Source organism: Ovis canadensis, chromosome 6 (genome assembly GCF_042477335.2).
Source record: "Ovis canadensis isolate MfBH-ARS-UI-01 breed Bighorn chromosome 6, ARS-UI_OviCan_v2, whole genome shotgun sequence".
In the NCBI taxonomy this organism is placed as follows: domain Eukaryota; kingdom Metazoa; phylum Chordata; class Mammalia; order Artiodactyla; family Bovidae; genus Ovis; species Ovis canadensis.
This window is the reverse complement of record NC_091250.1, coordinates 98,622,791-98,636,443: the sequence shown is the minus strand read 5'-3', so window position 1 is coordinate 98,636,443 and position 13,653 is coordinate 98,622,791.

The following is a 13,653-nucleotide window of genomic DNA, read 5'->3' as shown; positions in this document are numbered from 1 at the left end:
AGCTTTAATACTTTATTGTAATACTATAAGTGTAGTTAATACTTTTATAACTAAAGACAATTTCTCTGTGCTCATCACACAAGGACCATTTCAGAAAATTGTTTCTGTAGCTTTGTTTTTCTCTACCACTTGTAAATTGCTTATCACCATCAAAGCAGCAAAGAAAAAGTGAATACTGTTTGCTCTTCAGAATATGGTAACTGCCTTAGGAGTGTCCTGTGCTCTGGGACCTATAATTGCAAAGGAGAAAATTGGTTTAGTTAGATTCATTGTAACACTGTGAATCAAGCTAAATGCTGTTTTCAGTGTAGTCTCTACAATGCTAATAAGACAGGCAAAATAACCATTTATTCATTCAACATGTGTTTACTGACCAATGATGATTTTGGAACCAAAGAAAGGATCAGAGGACAAGGAGAGAATTCAATAGAGTAGATCCTTGTTAAATTTAAAAAAAATTAAAGAAAATCTAAATTAGGAATGATCACCATATCTAATAATTTTAGTAAAATATAGGCAATGTTCAATGCCACATTTTAAAAGATAAAATTTAAATAACGATGCCAGACATTTGACTTCTAATTAAGCTTTTCTTCACCTATCTTATAATATATGGTATTTAAATTTCTATTCCCCAAACTTGTAGATTACTAACCATCTTTTTTTTACTTGAACATAAACTCCTTGGAGGTAGACACTGTCTTGTTCGCCAGTAATGTTACAAATTATGATACATAGGAAGCACTCAACAAATACTTGTTGAATTAACAAATTTATGAACGTTAATGGGATCAGAAAACAAAGATCATGGCATCCGGTTCCATCACTTCATGGGAAAGAGAGGGGGAAACAGTGGAAACAGTGTCAGACTTTATTTTTTCGGGCTCCAAAATCACTGCAGATGGTGACTGCAGCCATGAAATTAAAAGATGCTGACTCCTTGGAAGAAAAGTTATGACCAACCTTGATAGCATATTCAAAAACAGAGACATTACTTTGCTGACTAAGGTCTGTCTAGTCAAGGCTATGGTTTTTCCAGTAGTCATGTATGGATGTGAGAGTTGGACTGTGAAGCAGGCTGAGTGCCGAAGAATTGATGCTTTTGAACTGTGGTGTTGGAGAAGACTCTTGAGAGTCCCTTGGACTGCAAGGAGACCCAACCAGTCCATCCTGAAGGAGATCAACCCTGGGATATCTTTGGAAGGAATGATGCTAAAGCTGACACTCCAATACTTTGGCCACCTCGTGCAAAGAGTTGACTCACTGGAAAAGACTTTGATCCTGGGAGGGATTGGGGCAGGAGGAGAAGGGGATTACAGAGGATGAGATGGCTGGATGGCATCACTGACTCGATGGACATGAGTCTGAGTGAACTGCGGGGGTTGGTGATGGATAGGGAGGCCTGGCATGCTGCGATTCATGGGGTCACAAAGAGTCAGATATGACTGAGCAACTGAAATGAACTGAACTGAACAAGATGATAAAGTCAATCTAAACCAGGAAAGCTAAAATCACAAACAACAAAGGTCCTCTGTGTAAACTTGTAAGAGAAATCCAATATGTGGATATCCAAAGAAACTTCAGGTAAAATCAAAATAAAGAAAGTGATAATAACAGTACTTCCATAGTGTTTTCTTGTGCCCAGGGAATCCTCTAAACATTTTACATATATTCACTCATTGAGTCTTCACAATAACCCTTTGAGGTAAATAATATCATTATTTGTATTGTTTCACATGAAAAAATTGAAGGATAGAGAGATTAAGAAACTTGCTGAAGATTATACAGCTAAATCTTGGTTAGTCTGGGATTTTAATCCAGTTTGGTTTCAGAGTTTACTCATAAGACATAAAGTTCCTTGAGACTTCATGTGGAGAGAAGTGAATGCTGGCAGGGGTACAAGTAAAAACCTTTCAGATAATTTATGTTAGATTTTATCTCATGGGAATAACTGGATCTGCAGAAAAGTGATCACCTAAACAGTTACTTAAAAAATTTTAGAAAAATTATGTTGGTTTTGATGGAAATGGATGACAGACTAGTTCTGTATCTGCTCTACTTCTGGGATGATTCACAGGTAGTAGGATATTAACAATTGAAGGATATTAACAATTACTTAATGCAGTATATACTGTGTGCTGTTATTGTTCAGTTGCTCAGTCATGTCTGAATCATTGCAACTCCGTGGACTGCAGCACACAAGGATTCCCTGTCCTATACTGTGTAATCAATTATTTTTCACTGCTAAAAGTACAGCAGTGCAGTGGAAAGAAGACTGGATTTTAAATTAAAAAATAATAATAATTCAAACTTTAATTTCTATAATCTACCATCTCTGTTTTTCTAAAACCTGAGTAAGATCCTTGAATTGGGATGTGGAATAGAAAGCCAACTGATTATCCCTCTTCTCAAAATCTGAAGCAACTGAGAGATGGATACCCACATAGGGCACAAATGTGATATATGGTGCTTGCCATCACAAGGAAGTGAGAAGAAAGCATTCAATATACAGGCCATTAAGTCCAAAACTGATCAAAGGCCATGAAAACACAGGATCTTTTCTTCTCTTAGGGCTTCACAGGTGGTGCTAGTGGTAAAGAATCTGCCTGTCAATGTAGGAGATGCAAGAGAGGCAGGTTTGATCCTTGGGTTGAGAAAATCCCCCAAAGTAGGAAATGAAACTCCAGTATTCTTGCTTGGAAAATTCCATGGGCAGAGGAGCCTGGCAGGCTCCTTGGATTCACAAAGAGTTGGACACAACTGATCACTTGAGCACTGACATTGGTCACCCCAAGATATAGCAGTTTCCCAAGTCACTTCTTATTGCACATACCCTAATCTTCAGATACAACCTATGTCAAGAATAGTAACTAACAAACTCCATCCCACTTTCTAAAACTCTCCCACTTTGTCCTCTGGAATACATAGTTATCTCTTTAAGGTTCCTTTCACTTTCTCCCGTTAAGTGAAATCTGATTATTTTCTACTCCTCTTACATTTCTTTCAGGAGATGGTTGTTTTTTCTCCCATCCTTCAGAACCACTTGGCCTGGATTGAGTCTGGGTATGACTTCTTTCAGTCCCAGATTAGTCTCCCTTTCTCCACTATAACTGCACTCATTCTGAACAGCATGTCATCAGATTCTAAAACCTACACCATTCCTTGCTACAGACATTTCCCAGCCCTTTAAAGCATTCTTCTTGCCTTCCATGTATATAGCATTGGCATCACTGTCACTTTAACACTGATCGTGACCCAATTTTACTGATTTCAGTATCTGTATGATGATATGTCTAATATCGCATCCTCTCAATTTCATGACCAGATCCTCTCCTACAAATATCTTGTCCTTTGTCCTTCCTCAGAAGCTCACATGAAGGATAATTTGTCTGTCTCACACCCCAGTGTGTGATTTATGAAGTTGAATACCATCTTGCTCACAGTTGAATCATTAATGCCTGAACAGAGCCAGCAAATAGGAGCCATTCAATACTCATTTACTGAATGAATAAGTGTTTTAAAAGATATCAGCAAATATTTATTGAATAAGTCAATGCTGTCGGTGTCAACAGGATGCCAGTCTAACCCAGTTTTCCAGCATCCACAACCTACACACTTAAATGTAATTAGGAGGAATCTCTGAATAAGTTTATGGTGAAAGCTTATGTACCATATAGAGGCAGTAAGAGCCAAACACCCTTATCACACTGCATTATCAGACAGGGTAAAAACAAATATTTCTGAGAGTATAACTTAAATAAAATACATAACCAGATAATCGATCTGGTGTTCCACGCATAGCTATTTCTGGAGGTTTTCTTATTTTAGTATTTTAACATCCCTTTCACTTTTAATTTATTTTGCTTGGGAGAATTTTCTTCCTAAATGATGATACCACCATGATCCATGATCTTTTGTTAACTGTTATCCTACAATTAAAGCAGGTATCCCTCAAATTAAATGTGTTCATTCACAGCTTCATCCTTGCATTTTTCCTAGTCTCTATGACTTTTTCAGTTTTCAGTGAAATTTAGCACTACACCATGAAGACTGGAACTGACTGCATTCTTTTACTCTAAAAGCTCCACATCCAGTGGAAGGGCTTTTTGTTTTGTTTTGTTTTGTTTTGTTTTAAGTCCCAAGCTTGTCTCCAATGAAGATTTAATTCACCTGACCCTGTAAAAAAAGCTTATATAGTATATATCTTTTCTTATTAACGTAAAATTTATCTATTTATAAGATGTTTAGTCTGTGAAATGCATTTCATGAAGGTGTGTGAGGAACTAATAAATTTTAAAATTCTGCTAAATTACTATGAATGACTGTTTTAACTTTGCCTGTGGAAAATTATATTAAATTTGTACAAACTTATGTGGAAATACACAGAAAGAATACTGAGTTTATATATCATATATAATTTCATTATTTTTATATATGAGACTAAGTTGATAACCAGAACATGTTGAAGTATGTACAACACTATAAAGCTCACAAATTTTAGTGATTATCATTTATACCCACCTACTTCTGCACCATATAGTGTACTTTGGGAAAAAACAAAAAACAAAAAACGGTCTGTCAAGTAAGTTATTTTTATGTAATATCTTTTCTTTCTTCTTCTTCTTCTTCTTTTTTTTCTTTTTTTTCGTATAAGGTAATTGGCTTCCAAACAGGAGAGGTTGCACTGTTCATAAGAGGCTGCTGCTGCTAAGTCGCTTCAATCATGTCTGACTCTGTGCAACCCTATAGATGGCAGCCCACCAGGCTCCTCTGTCCCTGGGATTCTCCAAGCAAGAGTACTGGAGTGGGTTGCCATTTCCTTCTCCAATGCATGCATGCATGCGTGCTAAGTCACTTTAGTCATGTCCAACTCTGCGTGACCCTATGGACACCAGCCCTCTAGGCTCCTCTATCCATAGGATTCTCCAGGCAACAATACTGGAGTAGGTTGCCACTTCCTTCTCCTTAGTAAGAGGCAGGGCTTGAATTTGATCTTAGCTCTGTTTGATTGCACAGAACATGGTCTGTGATGTAATTTTGTTTTTGTTTTTGTTTTTTTTTTTTTTTAATTTATTTATTTATTTAGTTTTTTTATTTTTTAAATTTTACAATCTTTAATTCTTACATGCGTTCCCAAACATGAACCCCCCTCCTACCTCCCTCCCCATAACATCTCTCTGGGTCATCCCCATGCACCAGCCCCAAGCATGAAATATACCATGCCCATGGATTGGAAGAATCAATATAGTGAAAATGAGTATACTACCCAAAGCAATTTACAAATTCAATGCAATCCCTATCAAGCTATCAGCCACATTTTTCACAGAACTAGAACAAATAATTTCAAGATTTGTATGGAAATACAAAAAACCTCGAATAGCCAAAGCAATCTTGAGAAAGAAGAATGGAACTGGAGGAATCAACTTGCCTGACTTCAGGCTCTACTACAAAGCCACAGTCATCAAGGCAGTATGGTACTGGCACAAAGACAGACATATAGATCAATGGAACAAAATAGAAAGCCCAGAGATAAATCCACACACATATGGACACCTTATCTTTGACAAAGGAGGCAAGAATATACAATGGAGTAAAGACAATCTCTTTAACAAGTGGTGCTGGGAAAACTGGTCAACCACTTGTAAAAGAATGAAACTAGATCACTTCCTAACACCGCACACAAAAATAAACTCAAAATGGATTAAAGATCTAAATGTAAGATCAGAAACTATAAAACTCCTAGAGGAGACCATAGGCAAAACACTCTCAGACATAAATCACAGCAGGATCCTCTATGATCCACCTCCCAGAATTCTGGAAATAAAAGCAAAAATAAACAAATGGGATCTAATTAAAATTAAAAGCTTCTGCACAACAAAGGAAAATATAAGCAAGGTGAAAAGACAGCCTTCGGAATGGGAGAAAATAATAGCAAATGAAGCAAGTGACAAACAACTAATCTCAAAAATATACAAGCAACTTATGCAGCTCAATTCCAGAAAAATAAACGACCCAATCAAAAAATGGGCCAAAGAACTAAATAGACATTTTTCCAAAGAAGACATACGGATGGCTAACAAACACAAGGAAAGATGTGATGTAATTTTGAATTCTTTGGAGATGCTAACAATATATTCAGTGTCCTAAAGTTTAAGATTATTGAATATGAAAGAAACACTATTTGTTAACTGATAATTATTTTTCATTAGGTAATTAGACTAAATTTTATCTTAATCTCTTTGTGTGTGCACATGTATATAAGTGATCACTAAATGTGTCTTGAAAGGAATGGCTCTTTTTCTTACCCACCGTTTTGAGTATATATTTGAATGAATATAATTCCCTTATATAGATACTCCCTCTAGAAATCTATTTTAAATTTAATGTGTCAAATTCATTCGATCCATTTTTTAATTTTAAATTTCAACACATCATCCTTTTTTTAATTCTGATTCTGATAATGACTTTTCCCCATGCTTTTCTTTTTTTTCCTTTTTACTACAGCACTCATTCTTCTATCATATTCTTGTGTTCAATCCTTTTTGGACTCTTTATTATAGATTTCCTAATTTCATGAAGAAAACTCACCACATAAAATATGTAGACTCTTTTTATCTCACTTTAAAAGGAAAGTAAACTTTCTTATTGTGTTTTACAGATAGGAAGATGTTGTACCAAAATAGTGATCTCATTTTGCCTTAATTATAGTGAATGATTTCCCCAGAAAAGAGAACCAGTAAAAATTATATCTTCTAAGAATTCCTCTTTGTCATCAGAGTACACTAAAGGATATTTACAATATATGTTTTAAAATTTAAAACAAGGACTTAAATGTTTAACTTTTGTCATTCTAAATGATGTAGAATCATTGTCAAATAGTAATTCCATCTCCAGGTAGTAGTGATTCTCTTTAGCTCAGTTCAGTCCCTCAGTCGTGTCCGACTCTTTGTGACTCCATGAATCACAGCACGCCAGTCCTCCCTGTACATCACCAACTTTCGGGGTACACTCAGACTCACGTCCATCGAGTCAGTGATGCCATCCAGCCATCTCATCCTCTGTCATCCCCTTCTCCTCCTGCTCCCAATCTCTCAGAGCATCAGAGTCTTTTCCAATGAGTCAACTCTTCACATGAGGTGGCCAAAGTACTGGAGTTTCAGCTTTAGCATCATTCCTTCCAAAGAAATCCCAGGGCTGATCTCCATCAGAATGGACAGGTTGGATCTCCTTGCAGTCCAAGGGACTCTCAAGAGTCTTCTCCAACACCACAGTTCAAAAGCATCAATTCTTCAGCGCTCAGCCTTCTTCACAGTCCAACTCTCATATCCATACATGACCACAGGAAAAACCATAGCCTTGACTAGACTGACTTTAGTCAGCAAAGTAATGTCTTTGCTTTTCAATATGCTATCTAGGTTGCTTATAACTTTTCTTCCAAGGAGTAAGCGTCTCTTAATTTCATGGCTGCAGTCATCATTTGCAGTGATTTTGGAGTCCAAAATAATAAAGTCTGACACTGTTTCCACTGTTTCCCCATCGATTTCCCATGAAGTGATGGGATGAGATGCCATGATCTTCGTTTTCTGAATGTTGAGCTTTAAGCCAATTTTTTTCACTCTCCACTTTCACTTTCATCAAGAGGCTTTTTAGTTCCTCTTCACTTTCTGCCGTAAGGGTGGTGTCATCTGCATATCTGAGGTTATGGATATTCTCCCAGCAATCTTGATTCCAGCTTGTGTTTCTTCCAGTCCAGAGTTTCTCATGATGTACTCTGCATAGAAGTTAAATAAGCAGGGTGACAATATACAGCCTTGACGTACTACTTTTCCTATTTGGAACCAGTCTGTTCCATGTCCAGTTCTAACTGTTGCTTCCTGACCTGCATACAGATTTCATAAGAGGCAGGTGAGGAGGTCTGGTATTCCCATCTCTTTCAGAATTTTCCACAGTTTATTGTGATCTACACAGTCAAAGGCTTTCACATAGTCAATAAAGCAGAAATAGATATTTTTCTGGAACTCTCTTGCTTTTTCCATGATCCAGTGGATGTTGGCAATTTGATCTCTAGTTCCTCTGCCTTGTCTAAAACCAGCTTGAACATCTGGAAGTTTATGGTTCACGTATTGCTGAAGCCTGGCTTGGAGAATTTTGAGCATTACTTTACTAGCATGTGAGATGAATTCAATTGTGTGGTAGTTTGACATTCTTTGGCATTTTCTTTCTTTGGGATTCAAATGAAAACTGACCTTTTCCAGTCCTGTGGCCACTGCTGAGTTTTCCAATTTTGCTGGCATATTGAGTGCAGTACTTTCACAGCATCATCTTTCAGGGTTTGAAACAGCTCAACTGGAATTCCATCACCTCCACTAGCTTTGTTCATAGTGATGCTTTTTAAGGCCCACTTGACTTCACATTCCAGGATGTCTAGCTCTAGAAGAGTGATCACATCATCGTGATTATCACAGAAATAGTGATAATGACACATTGTGATATCACAGATAATCATACATGGTGATTATCACAGAAAACTAATCAGTCTAATCACACTAGGACCACAGCCTTGTCTGACTCAATAAAATGAAGCCGTGACCGCAGAGCAACCCAAGACGGGCGGGTCATGGTGGAGAGGTCTGACAGAATGTGGTCCACTGGAGATGGGAATGGCAAACCACTTCATTATTCTTGCCTTGAGAACAACATGAACAGTATTAAAAGGCAAAATGATAGGATACCAAAAGAGGAACTCCCCAGGTCATTAGGTGCCCAATATGCTACTGGAGATCAGTGGAGAAATAATTACAGAAAGAACGAAGGGATGGAGCCAAGCAAAAATAATACCCAGCTGTGGATGTGACTGGTGATAGAAGCAAGATCCAATGCTGTAAAGAGCAATATTGCATAGGAACCTGAAATGTCAGGTCCATGAATCAAGGCAAATTGGAAGTGGTCAAACAAGAGATGGCAAGAGTGAACGTCGACATTCTAGAAATCAGCAAACTAAAATGGACTGGAATGGGTGAATTGAACTCAGATGACCATTATATCTACTACTGCGGGCAGGAATCCCTCAGAAGAAATGGAGTAGCCATCATGGTCAACAGAAGAGTCCAAAATGCAGTACTTGGATGCAATCTCAAAAACGACAGAATAATCTCTGTTCGTTTCCAAGGCAAACCATTCAATATCACAGTAATCCAAGTCTATGCCCCAACCAGTAACGCTGAAGAAGCTGAAGTTGAACGGCTCTATGAAGACCTACAAGACATTTTAGAACTAACACCCCAAAAAGATGTCCTTTTCATTATAGGGGACTGGAGTGCAAATGTAGGAAGTCAAGAAACACCTGGAGTAACAGGCAAATTTGGCCTTGGAATGTGGAATGAAGCAGGGCAAAGACTAATCGAGTTTTGCCAAGAAAAATGCACTGGTCATAGCAAACACCCTCTTTCAACAACACAAGAGAAGACTCTACACATGGACATCACCAGATGGTCAACATGGAAATCAGATTGATTATATTCTTTGCAGCCAAAGATGGAGAAGCTCTATACAGTCAACAAAAACAAGACCAGGAGCTGACTGTGGCTCATATCATGAACTCCTTATTACCAAATTCAGACTCAAATTGAAGAAAGTAGGGAAAACTGCTAGACCATTCAGGTATGACCTAAATCAAATCCCTTATGATTATACAGTGAAAGTGAGAAATAGATTTAAGGGCCTAGATCTGATAGACAGAGTGCCTGATGAACTATGGAATGAAGTTCGTGACATTGTACAGGAGACAGGGATCAAGACCATCCCCGTGGAAAAGAAATGCAAAAAACCAAAATGGCTGTCTGAGGACGCCTTACAAATAGCTGTCATTCTGTTACAGATATATAAGTCATCTAAAGATGGTAATTTTGATTTTGGTGAAAAATCATATTTATACAGCAAGATTATTTTTTCCCCAATCAGGTACTGCCCACTGCAAGAAGCATATGATGTATTAGACCGGTTGTGATGCAGAAGGAAATGACAACCCACTCCAGTGTTCTTGCCTGGAGAATCCCATGGGCAGAGGAGCCTGGTAGGCTACAGTCCATGGGGTCGTTAAGAGTCTGACACGACAGAACGACTTCACTTTCACTTTTCACTTTCCTACATTGGAGAAGGAAATGGCCACCTACTCCAGTATTCTTGCCTGGAAAATCCCAGGGACAGAGGAGCCTGGTGGGTTGCCTTCTGTGGGGTCACACAGACTTGGACAACACTGAAGCGACAGCAGCAGCAGCAGCAGACCTGTTGTGAAAGTACTTGATAAAGATTTAGAAGTTGATTTTGCTTTAATGTTCTGAGAATGAGTTAGAGAAACTATTTATTTATTAAGTAGCTACAAATGGAACAAAGTCCTTAGGACAAATTTGTGGAAGATTTGCCCCATCATTCTAAGCTCATCCAGCAGCTGAGACACCGAGATTCACTCTAAGCATGAGTGGAAAATCATTACAAAAGCCCATAGTAACGTCACTGAATTCCATGAGTTGCCTGGCTTATCTTCTCCAGAGCAATGCCACGTGCTAAGTTCCAGGCTCTCAAGTATTTATTTTCCAGCAGATGCACTCCTGAATCATGTTTGTGCCAAGTTTTGCATAATGTTTTATGTTCTTTATCAGTACAACAATATTAAAATTTAATAGGAAGTTATCACTGTGGCCAATATAAAAGATTAAGTAGGCTTGTCAGTCTCTTTTCTCGAAAAGAAACCATGGTATTCAGAGAGAATAAAAAAAAGAGAATCAGACAACCAGATGAGGATTCAAATCAATATTATATTCTTCATTTTCTATATCATAAACTGTTTTTCTATCATTCTTAACCACAATGAGACTATAAGAAACTCAATGAATTTATATGTATAAAGATAAAATGTTTTATTTTTTTTCAAAAATAGGGAAAAAGACTTGCCAAAAGTAAACACACAAAAAGTAGGAAACATATTGGAAGTTAGGACTTGATGATGAAATAATTTAAGAAAATATATTTTACAATCTTAGGACTTAAAATATGATATTTAAATGTGAAGGTATGAAGCTAATAGAATTAAATGAAACAGAAATAACTTGAAAATGTATTAAGCCTATAGGTTTATGAAAATAACAATAATAGATGTTACACATTTCATCAGAAAATAATGAAAGTTACAAATATGGTTCTCATTTTTCTTTTCTTTCCATACCTTGTCTCTACAAGGCAGTGATAAACTGCATCAGAAAGCAATTCATCACTAAGATAGTGACTTATCAGAGCACCTGGAGTTGTTTGTACTTGTTCATTGCATTTTGGAAAGTAACAGCCTCCTATCCTTTCTAGGCAAACTGGCTAATTCTTTGAGATTATTCCTTTTCAGTATTTGAGGTGGTCATTCAGTCCTACTGTGCTCAGGTTTAATATGTAAAGCAAGATGTAGCAGATAGCCTATATTACATTAACTGAATTACTTTATTTTTGTTGACTTCACTGCAGTTCCCTCATAGTTCAGTTGCTAAAGAATCTGCCTGCAATGCAGGAGACACTGGTTCAGTTCCTGAGTCAGGAAGGTCCCCTTGAGAAGGGATAGGCTCCCCACTCCAGTATTTTTGAGCTTCCCTTATGGCTCAACAGGTAAAGAATCTGCCTGTAATGTGGGAGACCTGGGTTTGATCCCTGGGATGGGAAGATCCCTGGAGAAAGGAAAGGCTACTCAGTTCATCATTCTGGCCTGGAGAATTCCATGGACTCTATAGCCCATGGGGTCACAAAGAGTCAGACACGACTGAGTGACTTTCACTTCAACTTCACCACATCTTTCTCAGCACACCCTAGCCTCTGACCCTTCTTTAAAGCAGCATGTAAAGCCATAATTATTCACTAAAACCATCAAGAGATTGATCATGTGCTGTTAATTCTATTTTTGTCTCAAGTCCTTCTCTACTCCACCCTGTAGTTTTGTTGCCATGGCAAATTATTTTACCTCAAATTATTTATGGTGCTCATTCCTTTTTGTGAGAATTGAACAAAATCTTGGTGTATTTCTCTAGATTTTCTGTATAAATTACCCTCAATAAGAAAATAAATCTCAGGAAAAAAAAAAAAAAAAAACAAAGCAAAGTGAATCCTAGTTGACTCATGAACCTTGAGTCTCGCTTCATGAAAAATTAGAATGCCAAAGAGGTAATTCTTTGAAAATAAACATATGTTTTGGATGGGTTGAGCTTTAATCAGACTAAGGGCCAAAAGAGAGTTACGTGAAAAGAAAATAAAGCTGTACTGAAAAGTCATTTCAGAAGACTGTTTAAAGGAAGGAGAGAATGAGGCTTAGAGAATAAATAAAGGGCATATTTTTGGAGAGGAAGGGTCTTCACATATTTAAAGAGATATTCCCTCTCCTTTTTTTTTTTTTTTTGTTACTGATGGACAAATAAGACTAAGGGGGTAAAAAATTCTTAATAATTATGCCTCCTCACATATTATTGAATTACTCAAACATAATTTTTTAAACAGTGATTTTTGAAAATAATTTTATTTATTTAGCTGTGCTAGGTCTTCATTGCCGAGCAGGCTTTCCTCTAGTTTTCATGAGCAGGGTCTACTCTAGTTGTGGTGTGTGGGCTTCACTTGTTGATGAGCACAAGCTCTAGAGAGTTCTGACTTCAGTAGTTGCCACTGTGGGCCCAGTAGTTGCAACTCCTGGGCTCTAGAGCATAATCTCAGTAGTTGTGGCACATAGGCTTAGTTGTGGGATGTGGGATCTTCCCAGGCCAGTGATTGAACCCATGTCTCCTGCATTTGCAGGTGGATTCTTTACCACTGAGCCACCAGGGAAACCCTAAAGCATAACACCGGGGAGTCTGGTGGCCTGCCCTCTATGGGGTCTCACAGAGTCGCACACGACTGAAGTGACTTAGCAGCAGCAGCAGCAGCAAAAGGAAGAGTGCATTGGGTGAAATCTAACTAGACAGGTTTTGATTTTGTATTTCATTTGGCTTCTGACTCAGAACCGCCTATTCTAAGTTCCTTAGGGACAAGGTCACATCTGTTTATGCTTGAAAGTGTTTTGAGCCTTAGCTTATAAATAACTCTTTAAAAAGGTAAATAGATTGTAAACTATCTACTACTTTTTGTTTGCCCATGGCGACTATTTCAGCGTGTTGAATATATCAGAGATTCAATAAATACTTTATGGACTAATTGGCACATGAAATTTTGAAAAGCATGTTCTTAGAAATGCAGCCAATAGGACTTCACAGCATACTCAACTTTGTCTCTGCAGATGTTTGGACTTAAACTAATGTGATCTGTCGAATTTGGCACCTTGGCTTAGAAAGGCTTTTTCTACTCCAGGTGGCAATGCCTTGAAGTAATCACAAATGACTGTTTCCCAGCAACGAGGAGAAGAGCCTCCTGCTGCACAGTAATTTCCTCAGTTCTTCTTAACACAAATGGAAAAAAAAAAAAAAAAGGAGATTAACCCTGTTTATTGAGTTTATCGTTTCTATCTTTTGCCCTTCCTGATAGTCTATCATCAATTAAGAATGTATGGAGGAAAATCTGTTTCAATAAAAACTTTGTTATACATATATATATATATATATATATATATATATATAGTATACAAATGTGTATGAATAT